At 41.3% G+C, this 14,415-nt stretch overlaps 1 pseudogene; it reads right to left on the bottom strand.

Annotated features, from left to right (window-relative positions):
• Positions 1-1,689: 1,689 nt before the first annotated feature.
• On the bottom strand, positions 1,690-14,051 carry LOC113167157 (annotated as a pseudogene).
• Positions 14,052-14,415: the final 364 nt, after the last annotated feature.

Below are 14,415 nucleotides of genomic sequence, written 5' to 3'. Positions count from 1 at the left end.
CCATCAGCTAAAGTTCCACATATTTCCGAGTGCAAATGGTAAGACCAAAAGCAAAGCGGAAAGAGAGTGAATACAGACTCCTAATGAAATGAAAACACTGAACCATAAATGTGCAATCATATTGACCCAAAGAGGCCCTTCGTCTTACAGCTGCTCCAGATGGCCAGTAATATTAATTACACAACAACCATGTTTAAGCTCACTAATTAACATATTATATAAACTTACTTAATGCAAATAAAACTTTTAAAAAAATATACATCTTGGATATTAAACAAGAAACATTCCATGTCAAACAAGAATCATATGAACAATTTCACCAGCACAATCCCAGCAAAATAATACGAAAATTCATCACATCTAACCTGTTTTGCCATCTCATATCTGTCACGTGGGGGAACTTGCTGTAAGTTATCCATTGCATGCGAAATAGGTATAAAGGGAGAGGCACCGTAGTGAGAATAAAAGTGAGGACGGGCATAGAGATATGGTGAGACAAGTAAAAGTAGGAACATTGCTTTATTAACATTTAGGTTGCGTAGTGTAAGTAGTCATGCACATGCACATTGTGTTAATCTCTGGTCGCGGGCGTCCGGGGCCTCACTAGTGGTGGTGAAGCGCCAGTGTGCACTGAAGGGCTGACACAAATTATGATGTGCTGGCGATGAGTCTCAAGGAATCGGCGGAAAAGAGTCCGTATTAGCTTAAGAAGAAGACGGAAGTGAAGAGATCTCTTGTCATGCAGTTTATTATCAGCCTGTACATACATGGACGTACGACCGAGTTTGATTTGGTTAAAAGCCTGGGATATACAGCAACACAACAACACACGTCTGAGGAAGGCGAAGCAACACACAAAGTGCACAAGGGGTTCCTATGTGACCAAGTCTTGTACGGAACTTTTCAGATTAAGGATACATCCAAATATAATTTCACATATTTGCCCCTGCTCGCTCTTCTCCTGTATGAACTTAGAATGTGGCGCAGTCATAGTACACTATGTGATAGGATACAGAACGAGGCGTGCGTGTGTTGTGTGAGATGCGACGGTGTCGTGTACACACATTTCATATAAAATAAATGCACATGTTGGCTCCACTACATGTGGAATGGACTGTGCTCAGACCTAGCTGTGCCGTCGTCGGAGCGGAGCTGTCTGCGCGCGCTCTCGCGCACGAAAGCATTTAGCGTGGCTTATAGAAGCGTAACAGAGAATTCTTCGTCTCGCAGAAGGACAGACATGACAATCTGCGCGTGATGAGGATCTGGGTGTTTAGTGGAGTCGCACACCAGTCAGATGTGGCTGTGTGAGGTGACAAGTGACACACTTCACAGTGAGAGTCTCACACTGTGTGGATGCGTCGTGCAGAGTTGTGTGTGACAGTACAGGCAGAGTGGGGCAGTTGCTCGTGTCACTGACTGGAGAAAGATACATTGTGGCACACCACATGACGTGCGCAGCGCTCTCATCCCACTTTGGTTTTTTGATTCAGGCTAAAATATTTCATCAACTTCAAGGCTATGTTCAATCCCCTGACTTTTCCTGAAGCGCTACCAGCAGGTCAAGTTTTCACTTCATTTTACATCTCATCTTAAGCTAGATGGGTGGATTATATCTGTACTGGGCCAATAGCCTTCAGCATAGCTGTATACTACAAGTTTTATTAAGTGCATATTATGTGTTCTTCTCTATTTTTGCCCAGGATTTTTGCTCTGGGAGGGCACACAGAGCATTTAGGGGAATGAAACCCTGTGAATACTTAGTTCCTCTACAATTGCAGGACATTTATGCTGGGTGCCATCTGTGGTAAAAACTGCTGAATGATATCCCAGCAAGTGTGGTCCTGTCAGTGTACAATACAAATGCAGAGTTAGACCCACTAAATCATCAAAGTGCAACAGACTGCAATTGTGTATTCTGACCTACTTCAGGGTACCGTGAGCTTGCCAAGCCACTGTTCGGGCTTTAAATTGAGATATCATGTGCATCAATGTGCACACAGTAAAGCCAATTGAGGTTTGCAGTACACTTGTGTCATTGCATTGCTTTTCCAATGATGCTGTTAGTATGCCTTGCACATGCAGATATAAACCCTCCATGCATGTATATAAATAAAGAGTCATATAGAGAATATATAGCCTTAAATAAGAGATAGAGCCCTTTGTTACGGCTGGCAGGGGACCTTTTAATCGTAGTTCCTATAAATAAACTGAAACTTGTGAGGTGGGTGTGGTGCATGATTCCTACCTTGTACAGTCTCTCCTCAGGGATCTGCTCTCTGACAGGGGATAATCTGTTGCAAGTCTAATACGAATCCTAGCAGGCCACACTCAGTCTTGTTGCCCACCTGCTTAGCTAGGCCGCCTCCACATCAGGTGGCTGAGTATTATTTGAAGCAAGTTGAGGTAACGAGAGAGGAGGGAGGAAAGCAAAAGTTATCTTTTTAAAATGGTTCTCAAAATCCTCTAGACCCTAAAAATGGCTTTTCTGGTGTTTGTGACTCACTAGGATCTTGGAGGTATAGGCGCTGTTGATTGCGATTGCATGGACCAACAGGTCCAGTGCCCGGGGGTTGATCTGCCCAGGGTCGGGGATCACGCGTGGTGACATCACCTGGACAACAACAATCTAACATTAACAATGGGAATTTTTTCAACTAAAAAAAAGATATCTCAGCATCTTCTACCTTTTTATGGAAGTTCAACTCTAAATAGTTAGAAAGGTCTTTTAAAATCACTAAAGAATATGGAAATGATACACAGAGGAAAACAGCAGATGGCTGACTTGATACTGTTTATACTGACAAAACAAAGAAATAAAATTGTGCATCATCTGCACAACAGCGTTAATTAGCACTGTAGCGTAAGTGTGTGGTGACATGTATGAAAAACACAACAAGAATGCTGTCCACACATAAAGCAATTTTCCAAGCTGACAACTGTTTTCCAGTCATATGACTGAATCTAAAAAAGTGCACATTAGAAAAATCTAACTAGTTGAACTAAAACTTCTTTACAGCAGTCGTCTATAGTGTTTTATGCCAGTCTTACCATTCCTGATTTTACATTTACTCATTTGGCAGACACTTTTATCCAAACTTAACTTACAAGTGAGATACAAGGTACAATTCAAAGACAGGTAAAGAAGGTCTTGCCTAAGGACCCCTACGGAGGCAGGCACACCAGGACTCAAACCTTGGCCTCCCACATGAAGGGTAATGATCTTAGCACTACACTATGAGCTATTGTAATTCTTTTATTTTCCATCTCAAAATAACAAAGTTCAGCAAGATCATGGTTTCTCAGATTTTTGCTTAAGAGCTAAAGAAGGAATTCAAAAAAGAAGGAAGATGATCAGATCTTTTTTTTTACTTAACCTTGCAATGTCAAATCATTCTTTTAATAATTTTTTTTTCTTTTTTTTGTTAAACTTAATGTTGTCATATGAGGATCACAGGTAGAACTAATGTTGTATTTAAAAAAATCTTTATGAATTTATTGCTTTTTAATGAAGTTTTGCTTTTCGCGCACCTATGTAAGTCTGAACCACGGTCATCCGGTTGGTAGTGAGGGTGCCGGTCTTGTCAGAGCAGATAGCCGTGGCATTGCCCATGGTCTCGCAGGCATCCAGGTGGCGTACAAGGTTGTTATCCTTCATCATTTTCTACATATGAAATAGGAATGGAGAGCAGAGGAATTGGAGAGGCAGGGATGGTGTGGGAGGGAATGATGATGATAGAGGGAGGGTGAAAGGACAGAGGCAGAAAGAAAAGGATGGATAGAAGGAAGATAGAGAGGGAAGAAGTTCAGTACCTGTTTTCATCATATGAAAACACATTTTAACCAGATATTCAAAAGAAAGATTGCAGAGAATACAACATATGCAAAGACTGATTAACCTGGTGGTGATAAAGGATAATTAATGTAGGCTAACTTTGTGCAGCAGGCCTATCCTACTGTAAATATATGAGAGAAATTGTTTTGTGATACACAAATTAAGTTATTCATTAGTTAATGTTCATTGTGTGATTTGTAAATTAGATTATACAAGTAAACTAAGGCGGTTCAAAGCATATCTTCACAACCGGAACTACAGTATTTTGTCCTAGTTGATAAGTTCACATCTGAGTGGATGAAAATTATGTGTGGGGTTCCCCAAGGCTCAGTACTTGGACCTCTTCTTCAATCAAGCTAGAATATGTTCTTTCAGGTCTCAACAGCCTATTTCTAGAGATTCTTGCAGAGACACTGTGAAATGTCAGAGAATCATCTAGACATATAAAACACACACACAGCAGGAGAGGTACTGTACACAGAAAACACAAACATCACAAAAAATCTAAACAAGCTGCATTTATCTCAATTTAGGGAGAATATATTGCTAATAAAGGATTCTACTTTCCACAATAATATTAGTCCAACACAAATGTAAATATATACAATGAAAACTATCTATATGCAGCTGGACAGTCAGAGGTGAGGGGTGTGTTACAATAATGACACCCTTGATTGGATCTACAGGTGAATGCATCCAGGTGAAGCTAGCTAACTGGACTTCTGTCTTGTTAGATCAATATGTTTTACTACTACTACTAGAACTTACTACAAGTAGCTTCTCTCACACCCCTCAAACCACCATCTTCATGTTTAATATTATCAAACAAGTTTTGTTTGTGCACAGCATGACACTAGTAAAAGAACCAAAAACAGTAACCACTCAATAGACTGGATGGGTGGATCTACCTTGACAGAGTAAGCCAGAGAAATGGTGACAGCAAGCGGTAAGCCCTCTGGGACAGCCACCACCAACACAGTGACTCCAATGATGAAAAACTTGACAAAATACTGGATGTAGACCGGAGTACACTCTGTCAACCAAACACGACCTGCAACCAAACCACACTACATGTTAGGGCCAAACGAACACTTTGCAAAGTGAGTCATCTCGGCAGAGTGTAAACATTTGACACCAGGGAAAACTGGCATGAGTGTGCCAGGAAGTGAGGATTGTTTGTTTTGTTGAGAGATTATATACACACAGACCTTCAACGACAAACGTGTTGATGACAAAGAACAGCACCAGAATGATGACAGTGATGGCTGACATCACCAAACCTGTGGGGAGATTCAAAGAAGGGACAGTTTATCAGTGTCACTCTGTCAGCCGCTCTGACTTTTGCATATTGGAAATCTCTGTTTTCATTTCAGGTCTGAAATAATGCGTGCCCAGTCAATGAATGATCAACAATGATTCACTGTTCATTTTACTCCCTTACTGTGAGATCACTTATCACTTTTGCAGTATCAATGTCTACGTGTCTGTTATTGAGAGATAATAACACATAACTCTAACTAACTCGTTGCCACCTTATCTGCAAAGTTTCACACAACACCTCAATTCAGAAAGAACATCTGAATTTCACTTTATATTTACTGCAACAGAAGCTGTGAGAGAGTGACAGCTACTGAATCTACTCTATAGGTGTTTCTCCATGCTGAGTACGCCAAGTTCAGACTCGTGTACTTAGGAGTTCAGACTTGGCAAGTTCGCTTGGGAGTCCTGTCACAATTGCAACTGGAACAGCAGAGTTCTTCTGACACCAGGAGTGCAGCTTGGCACCGGTGATTACACACTGATCCCATTGTACTGTGCCAAACTAATCTCAATTACACAAACAATCTTTGTCAGGAAAAATACCAAACCGATAGGGGTGCAGTAAAAGATACAGCTGGTTTTGATGTGTTATGAATATGTCCCCAGAGTATACTTAACTTTACCTAAAGATAGTCATCAATGAATACTGAACTCTACATTTCAACACATTTTATCATCCATGAGTGGTGCAAAGGCACAACTGCTCTACCTGGATGGCAGTAGGCAGTGACCAGCTACTCAGCTAAGTCTATGTTGGAATAAAGTTGAAAATCTGCCTGAATAAATAACACTGAGGACAAAGCGGTAACATCTTTGAGCCATGCTCAGACTCTCTGCATCACTGCAGGTTGGTGCTCAGTGCTTCTGGCATACATGACATCGCAGGATTTGAATTGGAACAGTACTGGGGCTGTGACGGATGTCTTCAGAAACACAAGTCCAGACCCAGATTGAGAAACCTCCTAGACAAGTGTGAAATCACTTTGAGTTTCTTATACCGCTTTGCCAATTTGAACAGCCAGTTTGGTGAGCTTGCCCCTGCAACACGCTTCTTCTCTTTCTTTGGAACATGGTCTTCTTCTTCTCTCTGTCCTCTACCTCCCCTCCCTCCGCACTCTTCAGGGGTTGCATCTCCATGGCAACACCCCCATCCTGCTTCTTGGCTGAAAAACACGCACACACCACAAAACCTTTACCCTCCCTTCAGCACTACAACAGGAGATGAAGTAAGTGCATCCTACATCCACACTAAGCTTTTACATGCACACACACACACAGACACGTCTGAGCTTTTACCTTTGTTCTGATTGTTTTCCACGGCTCCATCAGGTTGTTTTCCTAAGAGAAAGGCAGGGTGAGTTAGACACAGGTACACATGAAGATAATGGAAAAGAAAGACAAACAGTTATGCAAAGGTAGTCTTCACATGTGTGCATATATCTGTGATTTAAGACAGCCAGAAACAGAAAACAACAAAGACACGATACTGAAGGAAAGAGTAATAAAGGTAGACACATCTTCATACACTGGGGTCAAGAGACTGAAGACAATTTGTAATAAAAGCCCATCATAGGTCAGTATCACTTTACTGCACTGTTTATGGGGGTCCATTCACTAGCTGAGGAAAGGAGCAGGGCAGACAACTTTATGCTCACATACCATTGGTGACTGTGCTGTAACTGGCATCTGTAGAGATGAGCAACTGAGTACTGTCCTCTGCTTGGGGAATGTGTGAGGAAGGAAGGTTTTGGGGGTGCATGAGAAGATTTGGCAAAAAGGAAAACAAAAGAGAGCAAAAAGAAGAGAATAACAAATGCAAGAAGTGAATGATACGTGTACAAGTAGAAAGCATGTGAGGACTATACAGAATGAAAAAATGAAATGAATATAACTTCAATGTCAACATGAGGAGTTCGTTTGCAAAAAGAAATTTTCCCCATTTTTACACATTTTCAGAAATCGTGCTTTTTACTGTGAGTCAACAAAATACTGATAAGTTACAAAATCAAACGTTATTAAATAATAGTGATTGTTTTTGGTTTTGCTTTTTGGCAAATGTACATGAATCCAACAGCCATTTTTCGCTGACACAGACATTTAAATTCAAATTATGCCCATATAATGGCTGTGAATTTGTTCAAATTAAAAGCAAGTAAAGTGCTGGAAACTGCAACAAAACAACCTATTAATATGCATATTACACATTTACAAGGTCATATTACACACAGTCAGACTACAAAATCCCAGAGCATGACTGTGCCAGTGTTATTTAACCTGCAGAGGTTTATAAGAGACATTGTTTGTCTTATTTAAAAGGCTACAGACACGCTCGCTCCACAACTGACTCATCCTGAGCCATGACTACGCATGGCGCCATTTCTTGTCCACAGTCAGAGTATTTGAAAACTGTGCTAACCTGGAAATATGTAATCATTTTACAGACCTTTTCATTTTGATGTATCATGTTCATCCATTATCTTTACCGCTTATCCTATTAAAGGTCATGAGATGGAGCACACACTGGACAGATCGCCAGCCTAACGCAGGGCTGACAACCAATCACAGCCAGGGGCCATTCACTGTCACCAGTTAACCTATCTGTCCCCAAAGGAAACTCACACAGACACGTGTAAACCACACAGAAAGGATCCAGCCAAGCTAAAGCAGAAATTTAAAATACGTGGGTTTCAGTACTCGGATCAGTTTCAGTTTTCTGGCTGTGTCTTTTTGTCTTGGACATGTTCCTAAGGATGTCATGACATGTGATACAAATCTCCTAAAGATTTATACAGCTGCAAGTACAAAATCACAGAATGCTACAGAGGAACTCTTCCACTATCTCGTTTTTCCCCAATATAATTGACTTTTATACTGGTTCAAGAGAACAGCCTCTTTTGTCTGTTGTGTTTGAGCTGTATAAATGAGCTGTACGGGGACTGACCTCTGCTTGTTTCACCCCTGACTCACTCACTTGTTATTTGTTCTTTGCATATAATAACTAATAACTAAAAGCTAAAAAACCCACTGGTCATGGGTTCAAACCCATGACCTTCTCTCTGTGAGGCTCCACTGTTCATTGCCTGTTTCATGTGTTGTTATATTGAAAATAGCCACAGTATTTAGTATTTCACAGTTTTCAGTGTTTCATCGTATCAGCCTTTCAGTTTACTGCAAATTAAGCAGCTAATTTTAAGCTGATCACTGATACTGATCAGTTTCAGACGCATCTCACTGCCAACTTATCTTAAGTGAAGTGAACTGATTTAGGTTTTCTTAAAGAACGGTAGTGATGTTTTACATTATCTGCCATAAAGCACAAAATTATAATCCATTTTTAATAATACTGAGTTTTAGCATTATTTACGAATTTTCACCAAAATCGGCTCCTTTTTTTATTTATTCATTTTTTATTTTTTTGCAAATGAACTCTTCAATGGAAAAAAAGTAAACAGCCCCATAGCAAACCCACACTGCATGAGGAAAACTAACAAGTTATGGCATTTGTGGAAGTCTTATAAATAATGTATTAGCTCCAGTAAATGACTGTCTGAATGATCCAGCCCACAGAGGCTGCTGCACTGAGTGCAATACATCCTAGTACACAAGCAACACTTTGGAAACAGAACGAGGACAACAAGCCATAAGAGCTTCTTTTTACTAAATAATTATGATAAGAACATTTGCCCATTTCTGCATTCCACTATTCCACTCTGCACAAATGTTTTCTCCTTTTTTAATATGCCAACAATACTACACACATTCCCATACAGACGTGAGAACCGCAGTGGTAGAGGCACAGATGAGTGCACTGGTAATGATATTAACCTTAAGTGCTTCTGAAAGTATGTGTAGTCTATGTTGTTGTCTGCAGCTCTGCTCTGACTGCAGGGCTCTTCCGAAACAAATTTGAGCATAGGCTAATGCTTTGACCAACCAACACTCTTCCCTGAATCTCTCCAGCCCTCCTCTGCTCTTTCAATAATTGATTCAATCTATAGCCTCTCCTTCTCAAATTAAGGGAGGGAATGGGGAAACAGGGGAGAGCAACGACGGAGAAAGGAAAGTGAAAGAGGGGCGGCACAGGACGGGGGTAAACAAGAGACCAAGTGAGAGAAATAGAGAAAGATGAATAGGCAGAGAGAGGGGGCATGAAAACATGAGGCAGCCAGAGAGAGAAAGAGGGAAACGGGGAGTGGAGAGGGGGGTGGAGAGGATGTGGGCTAAATTATCAATGAGGTTAAACTCATGTGTTTCCTGTTGAAGCTCTTAACTGAAATCAGTTTGGCACCCAAATTACTTTACACACACGTGCACACTGCAGTGTGTGACCATGGACACATAATGTGGCAATGGGCCCCTGGGCACAAACATGTAACCCCCCCCCCCCCCACACACACACACACACACACACACACACACCCCACGTGTCCAACGTGAAATCATTTCTTTCTATTTGTTTTGTCTTTGTGGTGGTTTTGCATCTCTCTGAGGTTGCTTTGAGTCTCTTTGTGGTGACCGTGACACTGTAGTTATCTTGTGTTTCCTTGTCCTTGTTGTCATTTCCATGTCTTCGTGGTTGTTGTGTGTACCGCTGTCGTAGTCCTGTATCGGTTTGTGGTCATTTTGCATTTTGCTTTGAGGATTTGAGACTCCTTTGTAGTATATTTTCTTATCTTTTATTGTCCCTTTTTGTGTTTATGTTGTTGGTTTGTGTATTTGTGGCTCATCACATCTCTTTCTATTCATCTGAATAACTTTCCAACTCGAAATATTATCAGTCAAACAGAATGATTCTCCTTTGCTGGATTTTCTTAGCATCTGTTTCCTCCCTTTACTGGTTTGCATATTTCAAGAACAAAACCATTTGTGCTTCTGATGTATCACTAAATATTTAGTCCCTTCATCTTGCTTTATGAGCAAATGCAGCTACAATCAGCTGCAGTGTATCCTGTTCTAACAACACATGTTTTGTATGTAACGCACTCTCCTTACAGTCCAAAGCACCATTTCTCCAGTGCACATTTATGATCTCTCCACTGGTTTCTCTCTTTCACTTACCTTTCTTCTCCTTGCCATCTTCCTCCACGTCTCCAGCACCCAGGAGGGTGAAGATGATGCCTGTCTGTGAGTTGACTCCTACAGCTGTCACCAACATCCTGCCTGAGCCCTCCATCACATGGGTACCTTAACGCCAAACGGATTGATGATGATGTTTTAGATTTAATACAGATACCTGAAACATTATTATTCACTCCAACTATATTTCATTTTCATGCATTTTCTCTGTCTCCATAAATAAAGATATAGTCATATAATGGAGGTGACCTGTGCTCTACTGTATATACTGTACAGTGTTGTCCAGATTGTGCCATTATACAGAAGGTATGTATATTCTCCAAGTAGAACCAGCTGGATGATAGGGAGCTGAGTTTAAAAGTGTGAAACCAACCTGAGAGCAGCATCGGGTCCTTATCCACGGACTTGCGTACATGGTCAGATTCTCCTGTAAGAGAACTCTCATCTATCTTCAGATCGTTGCCTTGAACCAAGACACCGTCGGCTGGCAGCAGGTCCCCTGAACACAGATGCACACAGAACAGTGTCTGATTCACCTTGTAGTTTTAGGTTAGGCACATGTCAGTGCATGAGCTCCTAACAAGGAGATTTGTGCATCTTGTGGGCATGTTAGGTAACACTAAAGCACTAAACACAAGAGAGCAGTGTGCGTGAAGCAGGAACATTCAAACATTTTGAGAAATAATTTTATTCATGTTTATAAAGTCAGATGAGATTTATTTCAGTCAAACACATGTTAAATATGAAGCTACATATCTGTACATCCAGGATGTAATTACCTGTAATTAAGACTTCACCTGACTCTGTTAAAAAATATCTTTAAATTCTAATTCTAACTATAAATTGTGTAAATTGTAAACTCATTGTAAAATCTGTTTTGTGCATAATTAAAATAATATATACTACAAATTGTAAATGGTAAACATGTAGAGGTACATGATTAAGAATATTTTATAATAATGGAATCATTGATGCTCAAACTAGCTGTAAGTTCCTCCTCTAATAAGCATCTGTTATGGTCTCCTTACCGTATTTAACCTGAGCCATGTCCCCTACCACCATGTCAGCCACAGGGATCTGGATGACATTTCCTTTCCGCACGACAGTGAACTTCTGTTCTTGCTCGATCCGACTTTGCAGACCCCGGAACTGCTTCTCTTTGGACCAGTCGTTAAACGCTGTCACCAGGACGACACACACGACAGACAGCAGGATGGCTGCACCTTCAATCCAGCCGGTGTCAGCCTCGCCTTCGTCTTCTGCACCCCCTGATACATTCCCACATGCTGGAGCACGGGGGAGGCGAAGGGATAGTTGGTTAAATATTTTGTAAAACACAGAGCAAGAGGCGTGACGTTAGAGCTGAATCAAATAATATTTAACCTATCGCTATGTTTTACATACGTCCTGCAGATAAATGAGTTGCCCACCACCAAACTGACTGTTTTGAGCCCCACAGCACATTTAACTGTGACCTTAAACAAACAATAAGGTGGACTGCAGTGGTTTGACTGCAGCCTTTGTCGAGTGTGGTTCATCATCATATAATTTCCTGCCTGTCATGAACCTTTTTAAATTCATTCAAATTTAAAAAGGTTCATGACAAATAGTACATTAGTACAAATGCTTATTTTGCGCATACCAAATGTAATTTAAGAGCATTTACATGTGCTGCACTTATGAAGTGGACACTACGGGGTTTTAGACGCAGCCACAGTGTCCTAGATTTGCTCCTTCTGTCCGCTGAGCCCACTTCCTTTCTATTAGGACCTGTCACTGCGTTAGACAGACCCGGGAAGCTAATAGCAACAATTTGGCAATTCCTTTCACTTTTCATCTCCCCAGCTTTTGTCTGTCGTATTAGTGTCCTCTTGTTTTGTGCATTTTCATCTTTTAACCGCCGAACCAGCGAGAGATGATTGTACACAGCAAATCTTTCCGATTTACTCAAACAATAAACAGAAACAAGAATAATATGTGATTAATTTACATTTAAAGTACAGCTCCACCATGATGCGAATACTTTGATTAAACTTGATCTGACAATAGGTTTTATTTGAACACAGCCAGATACTGCAGCAGCGTTTAGGTGTGAATCCAGTGTAAGAATCCAGAGCTCAGCCCAGCATGCCCATGAGGTGCTTTGATAAAACGTGGTTCTTCTCTCTCTTGGTTCTCCTGCACAGAGGTGTCAAAGGGAGACTGCAGACATTTGATGTGTTCGTGCTTTGATATGCTTCCCGCTGCACTTTCCACACTTTCCTTACCTGTGAACCCATCTTTACAGTAACACTGTGTACATTTAAATAACACATGTTAGCACAGTTCAAATAGATGCAGTTGACATTTCTTCATCCACTCTCTGACTTTATAACTCTCATTTACTTGTACTTATGCTATGTTTTATCATTCCCTATTAACCCAATATGGCCAAATGCATCACTCATTATCCCATAAACTGGTGTAAAAAATGTGAAAATCTAATTACTGTGTGTTTACCTGGGCGATATTGTAGCACTCATGTTCATATCTGAGCAGGGAAAGGTGAGGAGCAACACACAAAATGAATCAGACAGTGAACGGGCTGCCGATGTGGCTGATATCGGTGCTCCAGCTGCTTGCAGCCCTGCAGCTGTGCTCAGGTCAGTGCGCCTGACTTGATCTGCTCTGAAAAACGCCTCATGTGTTCATCATATGTTATTTTTCTGCACCTATGTGTGATTACTGTGTGTGAATTTGGTGTCATATCAGCGATTCTCAACAACCGGCTGGAGCTCACCTCCTCACAGTGCATCCAGTTCAGCAGTCTCTTTCATCTCCTCGGCCCCCACCCCCACTTTCAGATTTTTTTCTCACACAGTGAAAAATGAATTATAAAACAAATCAGCTATACAACTAGAATCAGGCCTAAATTTCTCACCAAGCCGTGAGGTTTTAGTATTTTGTGCGTTCTCCCTCCTCGGCTCCCCTGAAGTTGTCTCTGGTTCTGACAGGTTTTTGTGACAGATGTAAACCCCTGTGGCCACAACACTGAGCAAAATTTGCATAGGCTTGTTCTAATACTCATTTCATCCTGCTCCCTTTTCTTTCACTCTCACTATGTTCACGAGGCGTCTTCCTCTTTCTGACACTGTATGCTGATGATGATTCAGCTTCTTCTCCAGCACTTTTTTTTTTTCAAATCCAGATTCACACCTAAAACGCCCTCACAGAAAACAAAACAAACAAACAAAAACACCTCATCCTCATCTGCCCCTGTCCTCACCTTCACTTTCTTTTCCAGGAGGCTGGTAGAAAGAGAGGCCAAGAGAGATGATGGCAGCGGCCTCCAAGATGATGAGTGTGACGTCCTGTAAGGCCTCCCACACAAGCTCCAGGAAGGTCTTGGGTTTCTTCGGAGGGATAAAGTTTTGGCCGAATGTTTGGTGCCGGCGCTCCAGGTCTGCCGGGTCCCCACTGAGACCTGAGACACAGAGGGAAGAAGCAGGGTGAAAATAAAGGTTTGATGTGAAATCCACATGTAAGGAGCAATAAAACAGCAATACGAGTCACTTTTATTTTTGATATAAGAGTATAAAATTCTAAATAGCACGGTTTAGCTTTTATACACATTTAAAATTCCTCCTCAAATAATTAAAACCTACAGGAAAAAACTTTCTCTAACCAATAAAAAAAGTTTTAAACACATAAACAAATCTATTAAATATGGCAGCTAACTCCAAACTCTCTCTCGCCTCTCTTATCTTCAGTCTCACTGCAACATCTCCATCCTTACCCTCCTCTCCCCTTCAGCCTCACCCCTAAGTGAAGCAGTTTCCATGGAGACCAGGATATCGGGTCCAGGGCTTCCTGTCTTTAACAGGTTTCTGCCCAGCAACAGGTGATGTCATTTGTTCGGTGTAGCTGGTTTGGAGCAGAGCTTGCGTTTTCATATTTTTTGATTGGCTGTCAGGGAGAGGGAACAGTGATTTGGCTGCAGCGGTTGGCCAAGATTGGTGACTGTCACAGCACCCATCATGGTGTGTCTGCGAATGTGTGTGTGTGTGTGTGTGTAATTGTGTGTGTGTGTGTGTGTGTGGTTTTGGGATACATCCTGATCCCTATGTGTTTGCTGCAGGGAGTCAAATGTAGCTCCCAGCGTTGCCGAAGAATAGTGCAGCAATATGACGCTCAACAGGGTTCAA

Source organism: Anabas testudineus, chromosome 7, assembly GCF_900324465.2.
Source record: "Anabas testudineus chromosome 7, fAnaTes1.2, whole genome shotgun sequence".
Taxonomy (NCBI): Eukaryota; Metazoa; Chordata; class Actinopteri; order Anabantiformes; family Anabantidae; genus Anabas; species Anabas testudineus.
The sequence above is the reverse complement of the archived record's forward strand: the minus strand, read 5'-3'. Positions and strand labels throughout refer to the sequence as shown.